The sequence below is a fragment of the Dendrobates tinctorius genome, unplaced genomic scaffold (assembly GCF_039654945.1).
Source record: "Dendrobates tinctorius isolate UK_male_01 unplaced genomic scaffold, ASM3965494v1 ptg000213l, whole genome shotgun sequence".
In the NCBI taxonomy this organism is placed as follows: Eukaryota; Metazoa; Chordata; class Amphibia; order Anura; family Dendrobatidae; genus Dendrobates; species Dendrobates tinctorius.
In genome coordinates this window covers 7,641,911-7,660,903 of record NW_027361880.1, presented here as the reverse complement: position 1 = coordinate 7,660,903, position 18,993 = coordinate 7,641,911, and positions in this window count along the sequence as shown.

Here is an 18,993-nt window from a genome sequence, read left to right as displayed (position 1 = left end):
CCCACATTCACATACAGCTCTTCTACTTACACAAACACAGCTACCCAAAAACAAACACGGCTTTGAAACATGCACACACACATATGTGCTACTTACATTGGCACGGTACCTCAGTGGTTATTCCCTCAGCGATGGGGTCCTTAGTTCAAATCCCACCAAGGACAACATCTGCAAGGAGTTTGTATATTCTCCCCGTATTTGCGTGGGTTTCCTCCTACATACCAAAGACATACTGATAGGAAATTTAAATTGTAAGCCCTATCGAGGACAGTGCCAATAATGTCTGTAAAGCGCTGTGGAAGTAATGGCGCTATATAAATGAGTAAGGAGTTTGTATGTTCTCCCCGTGTTTGCGTGGGTTGCTCCCACATTCCAAAGACTTACTGATAGGGAATTTAGATTGTGAGCCCCATCGGGGACAGTGCCAATAATGTCTGTAAAGCGCTGTGGAATTAATGGCGCTATATAAATGAGTAAAATAAATACATACACTGTTTGCTAAACACTCGCACACAGCTTTCCTCATACACAAAAAACTCATATAAGCAGCACATACAGCTCCTCTATGTACACTCACACAAACAGATATATATATATACACAAACACATATACATCAACACAACCCCTGTATACATTACCACATTTTGAAATTCCTTTCAAGAATGTGACTGATCACATGCTGTGAAAGGGCCTTCAGCTACACAGGACGTGCAGTATTCCTGCAGGTCCCAGTTTCATTCTCTCCAGTACAGCACCAATCAGATTGATCAGTGTGGGGCAAGAACAGAGAAAACAGTTCTCTCAGTGATCAGGAAGGATGTTGTCAGCATTCTGCTCATTCAGAATAAGCTGCCTCTAGAATGTAACACACATACACTTTTTAGTAATATTTTTCTTTGCTAAATATGCTAATTATTGTCTAGCTAAGGGTTCCCCAACTCCGGTCCTCAAGGCCCACCAACAGGTCATGTTGTCAGGATTTCCCTTGTATTGTACAGGTGATGCAATTCACCTGGGCAATACTGAGGAAATCCTGAAAACATGACCTGTTGGTGACCTTGAGGACCGGAGTTGGGGAGCCCTGGTCTAGTTGATACAGGAGTTAAAAAGTACAATTGTTTACACAGAGTCAAAACCTAGAGTTTTAGCATCCTGGGTTCTGTTGTGGTGCCTTTACCATTGATAAGATGTCACATCCTTGCCTATAATTTTAGTATTACTCCAGTAAGCTTTATATGCCTGACAGCCTCTTTATATGGCATATTGAGATGTAATTAAGTGCCTGAGACCCGTTAAATGCCATTGATTGTGCCCATTTCAGGAGATGGATGGTGAAGGCCACCTCATTTTATACTAATACCTACTAAAAAACAAAGTAGTGTAGGTCAGGCATAGAGAAAATGGAAGTTTTGTAAACACATATTACAACTAGTGTTTAATAGGCTGACCTCACATGTAGAGTATCCATGATATACCTTCCAGCTACTTTATCTAAATTAGAAGCAAATTGTTTGAAGATTACTTCTACCTAAATGGCAGAAAGCGCACCTATCTTGGTGATGGATAGGACAGCTTGAGGGGATATGGAGGTGGCTGTTTTTTTGATAGGTGTATTGTAAACATTTTGCTATTAATTTATGTAAAATTTCAAAGTTTTCTAACTATTAGACACACGTTAATTTTAAACACACCCCCAGGTTTACTTAGTAGAAATATAGGATAAAAACTTTTGCAACTAATTAAAATTTCCCACAGGTATAAATTTGTAGGGGATTTGATAACACTAACTTTACTGCTTAGCGTACATTTTTTTGCAAAAAAAGTATCAACAAAATACCCTGGTTTTGCTAACATCTTTTACTAGCACTTGCTACTTACAGTTACGTATATTTTACAACAGAGTATTTATGCACGTTTGTCATACTGTGTTCTGTTTCTGTGTCTTAGTTCTTGGGTGGTGTGAACAGGGTCTTATTGACCCGTTCAGTTTTTGTGCATGTGTCATGTGTTCTGACTTTACTGCTGTAGGGAAGAATATAGTGGATAGAGATCTAATGTTAGTATTTCTCTGCAGCATGTATATTATACATGTGTACCTTTGCAGCAGGCAGTTTATATGCATTTTCTGGAGCACATGCGTAATCACATCACTACTGCATGCACAGTATATGCACACTAAGCTCTGCTATGCATACGCACATGTCTGCAACATACATACACACATTTCAGTTACACACAGCTGTCTTACATACACACACCTCTCCAACACACACACAGCTCAGCTACATAGAAACACACAGCTCTCCTATGTTCACACACACACTCCTTTCCTATATAACAGTCAGCTCTCACACGTACACATATACGGTTTTCCCACATTCACATACAGCTCTTCTACTTACACAAACACAGCTACCCAAAAACAAACACGGCTTTGAAACATGCACACACACATATGTGCTACTTACATTGGCACGGTACCTCAGTGGTTATTCCCTCAGCGATGGGGTCCTTAGTTCAAATCCCACCAAGGACAACATCTCAAGGAGTTTGTATATTCTCCCCGTATTTGCGTGGGTTTCCTCCTACATACCAAAGACATACTGATAGGAAATTTAAATTGTAAGCCCTATCGAGGACAGTGCCAATAATGTCTGTAAAGCGCTGTGGAAGTAATGGCGCTATATAAATGAGTAAGGAGTTTGTATGTTCTCCCCGTGTTTGCGTGGGTTGCTCCCACATTCCAAAGACTTACTGATAGGGAATTTAGATTGTGAGCCCCATCGGGGACAGTGCCAATAATGTCTGTAAAGCGCTGTGGAATTAATGGCGCTATATAAATGAGTAAAATAAATACATACACTGTTTGCTAAACACTCGCACACAGCTTTCCTCATACACAAAAAACTCATATAAGCAGCACATACAGCTCCTCTATGTACACTCACACAAACATATATATATATACACAAACACATATACATCAACACAACCCCTGTATACATTACCACATTTTGAAATTCCTTTCAAGAATGTGACTGATCACATGCTGTGAAAGGGCCTTCAGCTACACAGGACGTGCAGTATTCCTGCAGGTCCCAGTTTCATTCTCTCCAGTACAGCACCAATCAGATAGATCAGTGTGGGGCAAGAACAGAGAAAACAGTTCTCTCAGTGATCAGGAAGGATGTTGTCAGCATTCTGCTCATTCAGAATAAGCTGCCTCTAGAATGTAACACACATACACTTTTTAGTAAGATTTTTCTTTGCTAAATATGCTAATTATTGTCTAGTTAAGGGTTCCCCAACTCCGGTCCTCAAGGCCCACCAACAGGTCATGTTGTCAGGATTTCCCTTGTATTGTACAGGTGATGCAATTCTCCTGGGCAATACTGAGGAAATCCTGAAAACATGACCTGTTGGTGACCTTGAGGACCGGAGTTGGGGAGCCCTGGTCTAGTTGATACAGGAGTTAAAAAGTACAATTGTTTACAGAGTCAAAACCTAGAGTTTTAGCATCCTGGGTTCTGTTGTGGTGCCTTTACCATTGATAAGATGTCACATCCTTGCCTATAATTTTAGTATTACTCCAGTAAGCTTTATATGCCTGACAGCCTCTTTATATGGCATGTTGAGATGTAATTAAGTGCCTGAGATCCGTTAAATGCCATTGATGGTGCCCATTTCAGGAGATGGATGGTGAAGGCCACCTCATTTTATACTAATACCTACTAAAAAACAAAGTAGTGTAGGTCAGGCATAGAGAAAATGGAAGTTTTGTAAACACATATTACAACTAGTGTTTAATAGGCTGACCTCACATGTAGAGTATCCATGATATACCTTCCAGCTACTTTATCTAAATTAGAAGCAAATTGTTTGAAGATTACTTCTACCTAAATGGCAGAAAGCGCACCTATCTTGGTGATGGATAGCACAGCTTGAGGGGATATGGAGGTGGCTGTTTTTTTGATAGGTGTATTGTAAACATTTTGCTATTAATTTATGTAAAATTTCAAAGTTTTCTAACTATTAGACACACGTTAATTTTAAACACACCCCCAGGTTTACTTAGTAGAAATATAGGATAAAAACTTTTGCAACTAATTAAAATTTCCCACAGGTATAAATTTGTAGGGGATTTGATAACACTAACATTACTGCTTAGCGTACTTTTTTTGCAAAAAAAGTATCAACAAAATACCCTGGTTTTGCTAACATCTTTTACTAGCACTTGCTACTTACAGTTACGTATATTTTACAACAGAGTATTTATGCACGTTTGTCATACTGTGTTCTGTTTCTGTGTCTTAGTTCTTGGGTGGTGTGAACAGGGTCTTATTGACCCGTTCAGTTTTTCTGCATGTGTCATGTCTTCTGACTTTACTGCTGTAGGGAAGAATATTGTGGATAGAGATCTAATGTTAATATTTCTCTGCAGCATGTATATTATACATGTGTACCTTTGCAGCAGGCAGTTTATATGCATTTTCTGGAGCACATGCGTAATCACATCACTACTGCATGCACAGTATATGCACACTAAGCTCTGCTATGCATACGCACATGTCTGCAACATACATACACACATTTCAGTTACACAGCTGTCTTACATACACACACCTCTCCAACACACACACAGCTCAGCTACATAGAAACACACAGCTCTCCTATGTTCACACACACACACCTTTCCTATATAACAGTCAGCTCTCACACGTACACATATACGGTTTTCCCACATTCACATACAGCTCTTCTACTTACACAAACACAGCTACCCAAAAACAAACACGGCTTTGAAACATGCACACACACATATGTGCTACTTACATTGGCACGGTACCTCAGTGGTTAGTCCCTCAGCGATGGGGTCCTTAGTTCAAATCCCACCAAGGACAACATCTGCAAGGAGTTTGTATATTCTCCCCGTATTTGCGTGGGTTTCCTCCTACATAACAAAGACATACTGATAGGAAATTTAAATTGTAAGCCCTATCGAGGACAGTGCCAATAATGTCTGTAAAGCGCTGTGGAATTAATGGCGCTATATAAATGAGTAAGGAGTTTGTATGTTCTCCCCGTGTTTGCGTGGGTTGCTCCCACATTCCAAAGACTTACTGATAGGGAATTTAGATTGTGAGCCCCATCGGGGACAGTGCCAATAATGTCTGTAAAGCGCTGTGGAATTAATGGCGCTATATAAATGAGTAAAATAAATACATACACTGTTTGCTAAACACTCGCACACACCTTTCCTCATACACAAAAAACTCATATAAGCAGCACATACAGCTCCTCTATGTACACTCACACAAACAGATATATATATATATATACACAAACACATATACATCAACACAACCCCTGTATACATTACCACATTTTGAAATTCCTTTCAAGAATGTGACTGATCACATGCTGTGAAAGGGCCTTCAGCTACACAGGACGTGCAGTATTCCTGCAGGTCCCAGTTTCATTCTCTCCAGTACAGCACCAATCAGATAGATCAGTGTGGGGCAAGAACAGAGAAAACAGTTCTCTCAGTGATTAGGAAGGATGTTGTCAGCATTCTGCTCATTCAGAATAAGCTGCCTTTAGACTGTAACACATACACTTTTTAGTAAGATTTTTCTTTGCTAAATATGCTAATTATTGTCTAGTTAAGGGTTCCCCAACTCCGGTCCTCAAGGCCCACCAACAGGTCATGTTGTCAGGATTTCCCTTGTATTGTACAGGTGATGCAATTCACCTGGGCAATACTGAGGAAATCCTGAAAACATGACCTGTTGGTGACCTTGAGGACCGGAGTTGGGGAGCCCTGGTCTAGTTGATACAGGAGTTAAAAAGTACAATTGTTTACACAGAGTCAAAACCTAGAATTTTAGCTTCCTGGGTTCTGTTGTGGTGCCTTAACCATTGATAAGATGTCACATCCTTGCCTATAATTTTAGTATTACTCCAGTAAGCTTTATATGCCTGACAGCCTCTTTATATGGCATATTGAGATGTAATTAAGTGCCTGAGACCCGTTAAATGCCATTGATGGTGCCCATTTCAGGAGATGGATGGTGAAGGCCACCTCATTTTATACTAATACCTACTAAAAAACAAAGTAGTGTAGGTCAGGCATAGAGAAAATGGAAGTTTTGTAAACACATATTACAACTAGTGTTTAATAGGCTGACCTCACATGTAGAGTATCCATGATATACCTTCCAGCTACTTTATCTAAATTAGAAGCAAATTGTTTGAAGATTACTTCTACCTAAATGGCAGAAAGCGCACCTATCTTGGTGATGGATAGGACAGCTTGAGGGGATATGGAGGTGGCTGTTTTTTTGATAGGTGTATTGTAAACATTTTGCTACTAATTTATGTAAAATTTCAAAGTTTTCTAACTATTAGACACACGTTAATTTTAAACACACCCCCAGGTTTACTTAGTAGAAATATAGGATAAAAACTTTTGCAACTAATTAAAATTTCCCACAGGTATAAATTTGTAGGGGATTTGATAACACTAACTTTACTGCTTAGCGTACATTTTTTTGCAAAAAAAGTATCAACAAAATACCCTGGTTTTGCTAACATCTTTTACTAGCACTTGCTACTTACAGTTACGTATATTTTACAACAGAGTATTTATGCACGTTTGTCATACTGTGTTCTGTTTCTGTGTCTTAGTTCTTGGGTGGTGTGAACAGGGTCTTATTGACCCGTTCAGTTTTTGTGCATGTGTCATGTGTTCTGACTTTACTGCTGTAGGGAAGAATATAGTGGATAGAGATCTAATGTTAGTATTTCTCTGCAGCATGTATATTATACATGTGTACCTTTGCAGCAGGCAGTTTATATGCATTTTCTGGAGCACATGCGTAATCACATCACTACTGCATGCACAGTATATGCACACTAAGCTCTGCTATGCATACGCACATGTCTGCAACATACATACACACATTTCAGTTACACACAGCTGTCTTACATACACACACCTCTCCAACACACACACAGCTCAGCTACATAGAAACACACAGCTCTCCTATGTTCACACACACACCTTTCCTATATAACAGTCAGCTCTCACACGTACACATATACGGTTTTCCCACATTCACATACAGCTCTTCTACTTACACAAACACAGCTACCCAAAAACAAACACGGCTTTGAAACATGCACACACACATATGTGCTACTTACATTGGCACGGTACCTCAGTGGTTAGTCCCTCAGCGATGGGGTCCTTAGTTCAAATCCCACCAAGGACAACATCTGCAAGGAGTTTGTATATTCTCCCCGTATTTGCGTGGGTTTCCTCCTACATACCAAAGACATACTGATAGGAAATTTAAATTGTAAGCCTTATCGAGGACAGTGCCAATAATGTCTGTAAAGCGCTGTGGAATTAATGGCGCTATATAAATGAGTAAGGAGTTTGTATGTTCTCCCCGTGTTTGCGTGGGTTGCTCCCACATTCCAAAGACTTACTGATAGGGAATTTAGATTGTGAGCCCCATCGGGGACAGTGCCAATAATGTCTGTAAAGCGCTGTGGAATTAATGGCGCTATATAAATGAGTAAAATAAATACATACACTGTTTGCTAAACACTCGCACACAGCTTTCCTCATACACAAAAAACTCATAATCAGCACATACAGCTCCTCTATGTACACTCACACAAACAGATATATATATATACACAAACACATATACATCAACACAACCCCTGTATACATTACCACATTTTGAAATTCCTTTCAAGAATGTGACTGATCACATGCTGTGAAAGGGCCTTCAGCTACACAGGACGTGCAGTATTCCTGCAGGTCCTAGTTTCATTCTCTCCAGTACAGCACCAATCAGATAGATCAGTGTGGGGCAAGAACAGAGAAAACAGTTCTCTCAGTGATCAGGAAGGATGTTGTCAGCATTCTGCTCATTCAGAATAAGCTGCCTCTAGAATGTAACACACATACACTTTTTAGTAAGATTTTTCTTTGCTAAATATGCTAATTATTGTCTAGTTAAGGGTTCCCCAACTCCGGTCCTCAAGGCCCACCAACAGGTCATGTTGTCAGGATTTCCCTTGTATTGTACAGGTGATGCAATTCACCTGGGCAATACTGAGGAAATCCTGAAAACATGACCTGTTGGTGACCTTGAGGACCGGAGTTGGGGAGCCCTGGTCTAGTTGATACAGGAGTTAAAAAGTACAATTGTTTACACAGAGTCAAAACCTAGAGTTTTAGCATCCTGGGTTCTGTTGTGGTGCCTTTACCATTGATAAGATGTCACATCCTTGCCTATAATTTTAGTATTACTCCAGTAAGCTTTATATGCCTGACAGCCTCTTTATATGGCATATTGAGATGTAATTAAGTGCCTGAGACCCGTTAAATGCCATTGATGGTGCCCATTTCAGGAGATGGATGGTGAAGGCCACCTCATTTTATACTAATACCTACTAAAAAACAAAGTAGTGTAGGTCAGGCATAGAGAAAATGGAAGTTTTGTAAACACATATTACAACTAGTGTTTAATAGGCTGACCTCACATGTAGAGTATCCATGATATACCTTCCAGCTACTTTATCTAAATTAGAAGCAAATTGTTTGAAGATTACTTCTACCTAAATGGCAGAAAGCGCACCTATCTTGGTGATGGATAGGACAGCTTGAGGGGATATGGAGGTGGCTGTTTTTTTGATAGGTGTATTGTAAACATTTTGCTATTAATTTATGTAAAATTTCAAAGTTTTCTAACTATTAGACACACGTTAATTTTAAACACCCCCCCAGGTTTACTTAGTAGAAATATAGGATAAAAACTTTTGCAACTAATTAAAATTTCCCACAGGTATAAATTTGTAGGGGATTTGATAACACTAACTTTACTGCTTAGCGTACATTTTTTTGCAAAAAAAGTATCAACAAAATACCCTGGTTTTGCTAACATCTTTTACTAGCACTTGCTACTTACAGTTACGTATATTTTACAACAGAGTATTTATGCACGTTTGTCATACTGTGTTCTGTTTCTGTGTCTTAGTTCTTGGGTGGTGTGAACAGGGTCTTATTGACCTGTTCAGTTTTTGTGCATGTGTCATGTGTTCTGACTTTACTGCTGTAGGGAAGAATATAGTGGATAGAGATCTAATGTTAGTATTTCTCTGCAGCATGTATATTATACATGTGTACCTTTGCAGCAGGCAGTTTATATGCATTTTCTGGAGCACATGCGTAATCACATCACTACTGCATGCACAGTATATGCACACTAAGCTCTGCTATGCATACGCACATGTCTGCAACATACATACACACATTTCAGTTACACACAGCTGTCTTACATACACACACCTCTCCAACACACACACAGCTCAGCTACATAGAAACACACAGCTCTCCTATGTTCACACACACACACCTTTCCTATATAACAGTCAGCTCTCACACGTACACATATACGGTTTTCCCACATTCACATACAGCTCTTCTACTTACACAAACACAGCTACCCAAAAACAAACACGGCTTTGAAACATGCACACACACATATGTGCTACTTACATTGGCACGGTACCTCAGTGGTTAGTCCCTCAGCGATGGGGTCCTTAGTTCAAATCCCACCAAGGACAACATCTGCAAGGAGTTTGTATATTCTCCCCGTATTTGCGTGGGTTTCCTCCTACATACCAAAGACATACTGATAGGAAATTTAAATTGTAAGCCCTATCGAGGACAGTGCCAATAATGTCTGTAAAGCGCTGTGGAATTAATGGAGCTATATAAATGAGTAAGGAGTTTGTATGTTCTCCCCGTGTTTGCGTGGGTTGCTCCCACATTCCAAAGACTTACTGATAGGGAATTTAGATTGTGAGCCCCATCGGGGACAGTGCCAATAATGTCTGTAAAGCGCTGTGGAATTAATGGCGCTATATAAATGAGTAAAATAAATACATACACTGTTTGCTAAACACTCGCACACAGCTTTCCTCATACACAAAAAACTCATATAAGCAGCACATACAGCTCCTCTATGTACACTCACACAAACATATATATATATACACAAACACATATACATCAACACAACCCCTGTATACATTACCACATTTTGAAATTCCTTTCAAGAATGTGACTGATCACATGCTGTGAAAGGGCCTTCAGCTACACAGGACGTGCAGTATTCCTGCAGGTCCCAGTTTCATTCTCTCCAGTACAGCACCAATCAGATAGATCAGTGTGGGGCAAGAACAGAGAAAACAGTTCTCTCAGTGATCAGGAAGGATGTTAGCATTCTGCTCATTCAGAATAAGCTGCCTCTAGAATGTAACACACATACACTTTTTAGTAAGATTTTTCTTTGCTAAATATGCTAATTATTGTCTAGTTAAGGGTTCCCCAACTCCGGTCCTCAAGGCCCACCAACAGGTCATGTTGTCAGGATTTCCCTTGTATTGTACAGGTGATGCAATTCTCCTGGGCAATACTGAGGAAATCCTGAAAACATGACCTGTTGGTGACCTTCAGGACCGGAGTTGGGGAGCCCTGGTCTAGTTGATACAGGAGTTAAAAAGTACAATTGTTTACAGAGTCAAAACCTAGAGTTTTAGCATCCTGGGTTCTGTTGTGGTGCCTTTACCATTGATAAGATGTCACATCCTTGCCTATAATTTTAGTATTACTCCAGTAAGCTTTATATGCCTGACAGCCTCTTTATATGGCATGTTGAGATGTAATTAAGTGCCTGAGATCCGTTAAATGCCATTCATGGTGCCCATTTCAGGAGATGGATGGTGAAGGCCACCTCATTTTATACTAATACCTACTAAAAAACAAAGTAGTGTAGGTCAGGCATAGAGAAAATGGAAGTTTTGTAAACACATATTACAACTAGTGTTTAATAGGCTGACCTCACATGTAGAGTATCCATGATATACCTTCCAGCTACTTTATCTAAATTAGAAGCAAATTGTTTGAAGATTACTTCTACCTAAATGGCAGAAAGCGCACCTATCTTGGTGATGGATAGCACAGCTTGAGGGGATATGGAGGTGGCTGTTTTTTTGATAGGTGTATTGTAAACATTTTGCTATTAATTTATGTAAAATTTCAAAGTTTTCTAACTATTAGACACACGTTAATTTTAAACACACCCCCAGGTTTACTTAGTAGAAATATAGGATAAAAACTTTTGCAACTAATTAAAATTTCCCACAGGTATAAATTTGTAGGGGATTTGATAACACTAACATTACTGCTTAGCGTACTTTTTTTGCAAAAAAAGTATCAACAAAATACCCTGGTTTTGCTAACATCTTTTACTAGCACTTGCTACTTACAGTTACGTATATTTTACAACAGAGTATTTATGCACGTTTGTCATACTGTGTTCTGTTTCTGTGTCTTAGTTCTTGGGTGGTGTGAACAGGGTCTTATTGACCCGTTCAGTTTTTCTGCATGTGTCATGTCTTCTGACTTTACTGCTGTAGGGAAGAATATTGTGGATAGAGATCTAATGTTAATATTTCTCTGCAGCATGTATATTATACATGTGTACCTTTGCAGCAGGCAGTTTATATGCATTTTCTGGAGCACATGCGTAATCACATCACTACTGCATGCACAGTATATGCACACTAAGCTCTGCTATGCATACGCACATGTCTGCAACATACATACACACATTTCAGTTACACAGCTGTCTTACATACACACACCTCTCCAACACACACACAGCTCAGCTACATAGAAACACACAGCTCTCCTATGTTCACACACACACACCTTTCCTATATAACAGTCAGCTCTCACACGTACACATATACGGTTTTCCCACATTCACATACAGCTCTTCTACTTACACAAACACAGCTACCCAAAAACAAACACGGCTTTGAAACATGCACACACACATATGTGCTACTTACATTGGCACGGTACCTCAGTGGTTAGTCCCTCAGCGATGGGGTCCTTAGTTCAAATCCCACCAAGGACAACATCTGCAAGGAGTTTGTATATTCTCCCCGTATTTGCGTGGGTTTCCTCCTACATACCAAAGACATACTGATAGGAAATTTAAATTGTAAGCCCTATCGAGGACAGTGCCAATAATGTCTGTAAAGCGCTGTGGAATTAATGGCGCTATATAAATGAGTAAGGAGTTTGTATGTTCTCCCCGTGTTTGCGTGGGTTGCTCCCACATTCCAAAGACTTACTGATAGGGAATTTAGATTGTGAGCCCCATCGGGGACAGTGCCAATAATGTCTGTAAAGCGCTGTGGAATTAATGGCGCTATATAAATGAGTAAAATAAATACATACACTGTTTGCTAAACACTCGCACACACCTTTCCTCATACACAAAAAACTCATATAAGCAGCACATACAGCTCCTCTATGTACACTCACACAAACAGATATATATATATATACACAAACACATATACATCAACACAACCCCTGTATACATTACCACATTTTGAAATTCCTTTCAAGAATGTGACTGATCACATGCTGTGAAAGGGCCTTCAGCTACACAGGACGTGCAGTATTCCTGCAGGTCCCAGTTTCATTCTCTCCAGTACAGCACCAATCAGATAGATCAGTGTGGGGCAAGAACAGAGAAAACAGTTCTCTCAGTGATTAGGAAGGATGTTGTCAGCATTCTGCTCATTCAGAATAAGCTGCCTTTAGACTGTAACACATACACTTTTTAGTAAGATTTTTCTTTGCTAAATATGCTAATTATTGTCTAGTTAAGGGTTCCCCAACTCCGGTCCTCAAGGCCCACCAACAGGTCATGTTGTCAGGATTTCCCTTGTATTGTACAGGTGATGCAATTCACCTGGGCAATACTGAGGAAATCCTGAAAACATGACCTGTTGGTGACCTTGAGGACCGGAGTTGGGGAGCCCTGGTCTAGTTGATACAGGAGTTAAAAAGTACAATTGTTTACACAGAGTCAAAACCTAGAATTTTAGCTTCCTGGGTTCTGTTGTGGTGCCTTAACCATTGATAAGATGTCACATCCTTGCCTATAATTTTAGTATTACTCCAGTAAGCTTTATATGCCTGACAGCCTCTTTATATGGCATATTGAGATGTAATTAAGTGCCTGAGACCCGTTAAATGCCATTGATGGTGCCCATTTCAGGAGATGGATGGTGAAGGCCACCTCATTTTATACTAATACCTACTAAAAAACAAAGTAGTGTAGGTCAGGCATAGAGAAAATGGAAGTTTTGTAAACACATATTACAACTAGTGTTTAATAGGCTGACCTCACATGTAGAGTATCCATGATATACCTTCCAGCTACTTTATCTAAATTAGAAGCAAATTGTTTGAAGATTACTTCTACCTAAATGGCAGAAAGCGCACCTATCTTGGTGATGGATAGGACAGCTTGAGGGGATATGGAGGTGGCTGTTTTTTTGATAGGTGTATTGTAAACATTTTGCTACTAATTTATGTAAAATTTCAAAGTTTTCTAACTATTAGACACACGTTAATTTTAAACACACCCCCAGGTTTACTTAGTAGAAATATAGGATAAAAACTTTTGCAACTAATTAAAATTTCCCACAGGTATAAATTTGTAGGGGATTTGATAACACTAACTTTACTGCTTAGCGTACATTTTTTTGCAAAAAAAGTATCAACAAAATACCCTGGTTTTGCTAACATCTTTTACTAGCACTTGCTACTTACAGTTACGTATATTTTACAACAGAGTATTTATGCACGTTTGTCATACTGTGTTCTGTTTCTGTGTCTTAGTTCTTGGGTGGTGTGAACAGGGTCTTATTGACCCGTTCAGTTTTTGTGCATGTGTCATGTGTTCTGACTTTACTGCTGTAGGGAAGAATATAGTGGATAGAGATCTAATGTTAGTATTTCTCTGCAGCATGTATATTATACATGTGTACCTTTGCAGCAGGCAGTTTATATGCATTTTCTGGAGCACATGCGTAATCACATCACTACTGCATGCACAGTATATGCACACTAAGCTCTGCTATGCATACGCACATGTCTGCAACATACATACACACATTTCAGTTACACACAGCTGTCTTACATACACACACCTCTCCAACACACACACAGCTCAGCTACATAGAAACACACAGCTCTCCTATGTTCACACACACACCTTTCCTATATAACAGTCAGCTCTCACACGTACACATATACGGTTTTCCCACATTCACATACAGCTCTTCTACTTACACAAACACAGCTACCCAAAAACAAACACGGCTTTGAAACATGCACACACACATATGTGCTACTTACATTGGCACGGTACCTCAGTGGTTAGTCCCTCAGCGATGGGGTCCTTAGTTCAAATCCCACCAAGGACAACATCTGCAAGGAGTTTGTATATTCTCCCCGTATTTGCGTGGGTTTCCTCCTACATACCAAAGACATACTGATAGGAAATTTAAATTGTAAGCCTTATCGAGGACAGTGCCAATAATGTCTGTAAAGCGCTGTGGAATTAATGGCGCTATATAAATGAGTAAGGAGTTTGTATGTTCTCCCCGTGTTTGCGTGGGTTGCTCCCACATTCCAAAGACTTACTGATAGGGAATTTAGATTGTGAGCCCCATCGGGGACAGTGCCAATAATGTCTGTAAAGCGCTGTGGAATTAATGGCGCTATATAAATGAGTAAAATAAATACATACACTGTTTGCTAAACACTCGCACACAGCTTTCCTCATACACAAAAAACTCATAATCAGCACATACAGCTCCTCTATGTACACTCACACAAACAGATATATATATATATACACAAACACATATACATCAACACAACCCCTGTATACATTACCACATTTTGAAATTCCTTTCAAGAATGTGACTGATCACATGCTGTGAAAGGGCCTTCAGCTACACAGGACGTGCAGTATTCCTGCAGGTCCTAGTTTCATTCTCTCCAGTACAGCACCAATCAGATAGATCAGTGTGGGGCAAGAACAGAGAAAACAGTTCTCTCAGTGATCAGGAAGGATGTTGTCAGCATTCTGCTCATTCAGAATAAGCTGCCTCTAGAATGTAACACACATACACTTTTTAGTAAGATTTTTCTTTGCTAAATATGCTAATTATTGTCTAGTTAAGGGTTCCCCAACTCCGGTCCTCAAGGCCCACCAACAGGTCATGTTGTCAGGATTTCCCTTGTATTGTACAGGTGATGCAATTCACCTGGGCAATACTGAGGAAATCCTGAAAACATGACCTGTTGGTGACCTTGAGGACCGGAGTTGGGGAGCCCTGGTCTAGTTGATACAGGAGTTAAAAAGTACAATTGTTTACACAGAGTCAAAACCTAGAGTTTTAGCATCCTGGGTTCTGTTGTGGTGCCTTTACCATTGATAAGATGTCACATCCTTGCCTATAATTTTAGTATTACTCCAGTAAGCTTTATATGCCTGACAGCCTCTTTATATGGCATATTGAGATGTAATTAAGTGCCTGAGACCCGTTAAATGCCATTGATGGTGCCCATTTCAGGAGATGGATGGTGAAGGCCACCTCATTTTATACTAATACCTACTAAAAAACAAAGTAGTGTAGGTCAGGCATAGAGAAAATGGAAGTTTTGTAAACACATATTACAACTAGTGTTTAATAGGCTGACCTCACATGTAGAGTATCCATGATATACCTTCCAGCTAATTTATCTAAATTAGAAGCAAATTGTTTGAAGATTACTTCTACCTAAATGGCAGAAAGCGCACCTATCTTGGTGATGGATAGGACAGCTTGAGGGGATATGGAGGTGGCTGTTTTTTTGATAGGTGTATTGTAAACATTTTGCTATTAATTTATGTAAAATTTCAAAGTTTTCTAACTATTAGACACACGTTAATTTTAAACACCCCCCCAGGTTTACTTAGTAGAAATATAGGATAAAAACTTTTGCAACTAATTAAAATTTCCCACAGGTATAAATTTGTAGGGGATTTGATAACACTAACTTTACTCCTTAGCGTACATTTTTTTGCAAAAAAAGTATCAACAAAATACCCTGGTTTTGCTAACATCTTTTACTAGCACTTGCTACTTACAGTTACGTATATTTTACAACAGAGTATTTATGCACGTTTGTCATACTGTGTTCTGTTTCTGTGTCTTAGTTCTTGGGTGGTGTGAACAGGGTCTTATTGACCCGTTCAGTTTTTGTGCATGTGTCATGTGTTCTGACTTTACTGCTGTAGGGAAGAATATAGTGGATAGAGATCTAATGTTAGTATTTCTCTGCAGCATGTATATTATACATGTGTACCTTTGCAGCAGGCAGTTTATATGCATTTTCTGGAGCACATGCGTAATCACATCACTACTGCATGCACAGTATATGCACACTAAGCTCTGCTATGCATACGCACATGTCTGCAACATACATACACACATTTCAGTTACACACAGCTGTCTTACATACACACACCTCTCCAACACACACACAGCTCAGCTACATAGAAACAAACAGCTCTCCTATGTTCACACACACACACCTTTCCTATATAACAGTCAGCTCTCACACGTACACATATACGGTTTTCCCACATTCACATACAGCTCTTCTACTTACACAAACACAGCTACCCAAAAACAAACACGGCTTTGAAACATGCACACACACATATGTGCTACTTACATTGGCACGGTACCTCAGTGGTTAGTCCCTCAGCGATGGGGTCCTTAGTTCAAATCCCACCAAGGACAACATCTGCAAGGAGTTTGTATATTCTCCCCGTATTTGCGTGGGTTTCCTCCTACATACCAAAGACATACTGATAGGAAATTTAAATTGTAAGCCCTATCGAGGACAGTGCCAATAATGTCTGTAAAGCGCTGTGGAATTAATGGAGCTATATAAATGAGTAAGGAGTTTGTATGTTCTCCCCGTGTTTGCGTGGGTTGCTCCCACATTCCAAAGACTTACTGATAGGGAATTTAGATTGTGAGCCCCATCGGGGACAGTGCCAATAATGTCTGAAAAGCGCTGTGGAATTAATGGCGCTATATAAATGAGTAAAATAAATACATACACTGTTTGCTAAACACTCGCACACAGCTTTCCTCATACACAAAAAACTCATATAAGCAGCACATACAGCTCCTCTATGTACACTCACACAAACATATATATATATACACAAACACATATACATCAACACAACCCCTGTATACATTACCACATTTTGAAATTCCTTTCAAGAATGTGACTGATCACATGCTGTGAAAGGGCCTTCAGCTACACAGGACGTGCAGTATTCCTGCAGGTCCCAGTTTCATTCTCTCCAGTACAGCACCAATCAGATAGATCAGTGTGGGGCAAGAACAGAGAAAACAGTTCTCTCAGTGATCAGGAAGGATGTTAGCATTCTGCTCATTCAGAATAAGCTGCCTCTAGAATGTAACACACATACACTTTTTAGTAAGATTTTTCTTTGCTAAATATGCTAATTATTGTCTAGTTAAGGGTTCCCCAACTCCGGTCCTCAAGGCCCACCAACAGGTCATGTTGTCAGGATTTCCCTTGTATTGTACAGGTGATGCAATTCTCCTGGGCAATACTGAGGAAATCCTGAAAACATGACCTGTTGGTGACCTTGAGGACCGGAGTTGGGGAGCCCTGGTCTAGTTGATACAGGAGTTAAAAAGTACAATTGTTTACAGAGTCAAAACCTAGAGTTTTAGCATCCTGGGTTCTGTTGTGGTGCCTTTACCATTGATAAGATGTCACATCCTTGCCTATAATTTTAGTATTACTCCAGTAAGCTTTATATGCCTGACAGCCTCTTTATATGGCATGTTGAGATGTAATTAAGTGCCTGAGATCCGTTAAATGCCATTCATGGTGCCCATTTCAGGAGATGGATGGTGAAGGCCACCTCATTTTATACTAATACCTACTAAAAAACAAAGTAGTGTAGGTCAGGCATAGAGAAAATGGAAGTTTTGTAAACACATATTACAACTAGTGTTTAATAGGCTGACCTCACATGTAGAGTATCCATGATATACCTTCCAGCTACTTTATCTAAATTAGAAGCAAATTGTTTGAAGATTACTTCTACCTAAATGGCAGAAAGCGCACCTATCTTGGTGATGGATAGCACAGCTTGAGGGGATATGGAGGTGGCTGTTTTTTTGATAGGTGTATTGTAAACATTTTGCTATTTATGTAAAATTTCAAAGTTTTCTAACTATTAGACACACGTTAATTTTAAACACACCCCCAGGTTTACTTAGTAGAAATATAGGATAAAAACTTTTGCAACTAATTAAAATTTCCCACAGGTATAAATTTGTAGGGGATTTGATAACACTAACTTTACTGCTTAGCGTACTTTTTTTGCAAAAAAAGTATCAACAAAATACCCTGGTTTTGCTAACATCTTTTACTAGCACTTGCTACTTACAGTTACGTATATTTTACAACAGAGTATTTATGCACGTTTGTCATACTGTGTTCTGTTTCTGTGTCTTAGTTCTTGGGTGGTGTGAACAGGGTCTTATTGACCCGTTCAGTTTTTCTGCATGTGTCATGTCTTCTGACTTTACTGCTGTAGGGAAGAATATTGTGGATAGAGATCTAATGTTAATATTTCTCTGCAGCATGTATATTATACATGTGTACCTTTGCAGCAGGCAGTTTATATGCATTTTCTGGAGCACATGCGTAATCACATCACTACTGCATGCACAGTATATGCACACTAAGCTCTGCTATGCATACGCACATGTCTGCAACATACATACACACATTTCAGTTACACAGCTGTCTTACATACACACACCTCTCCAACACACACACAGCTCAGCTACATAGAAACACACAGCTCTCCTATGTTCACACACACACACCTTTCCTATATAACAGTCAGCTCTCACACGTACACATATACGGTTTTCCCACATTCACATACAGCTCTTCTACTTACACAAACACAGCTACC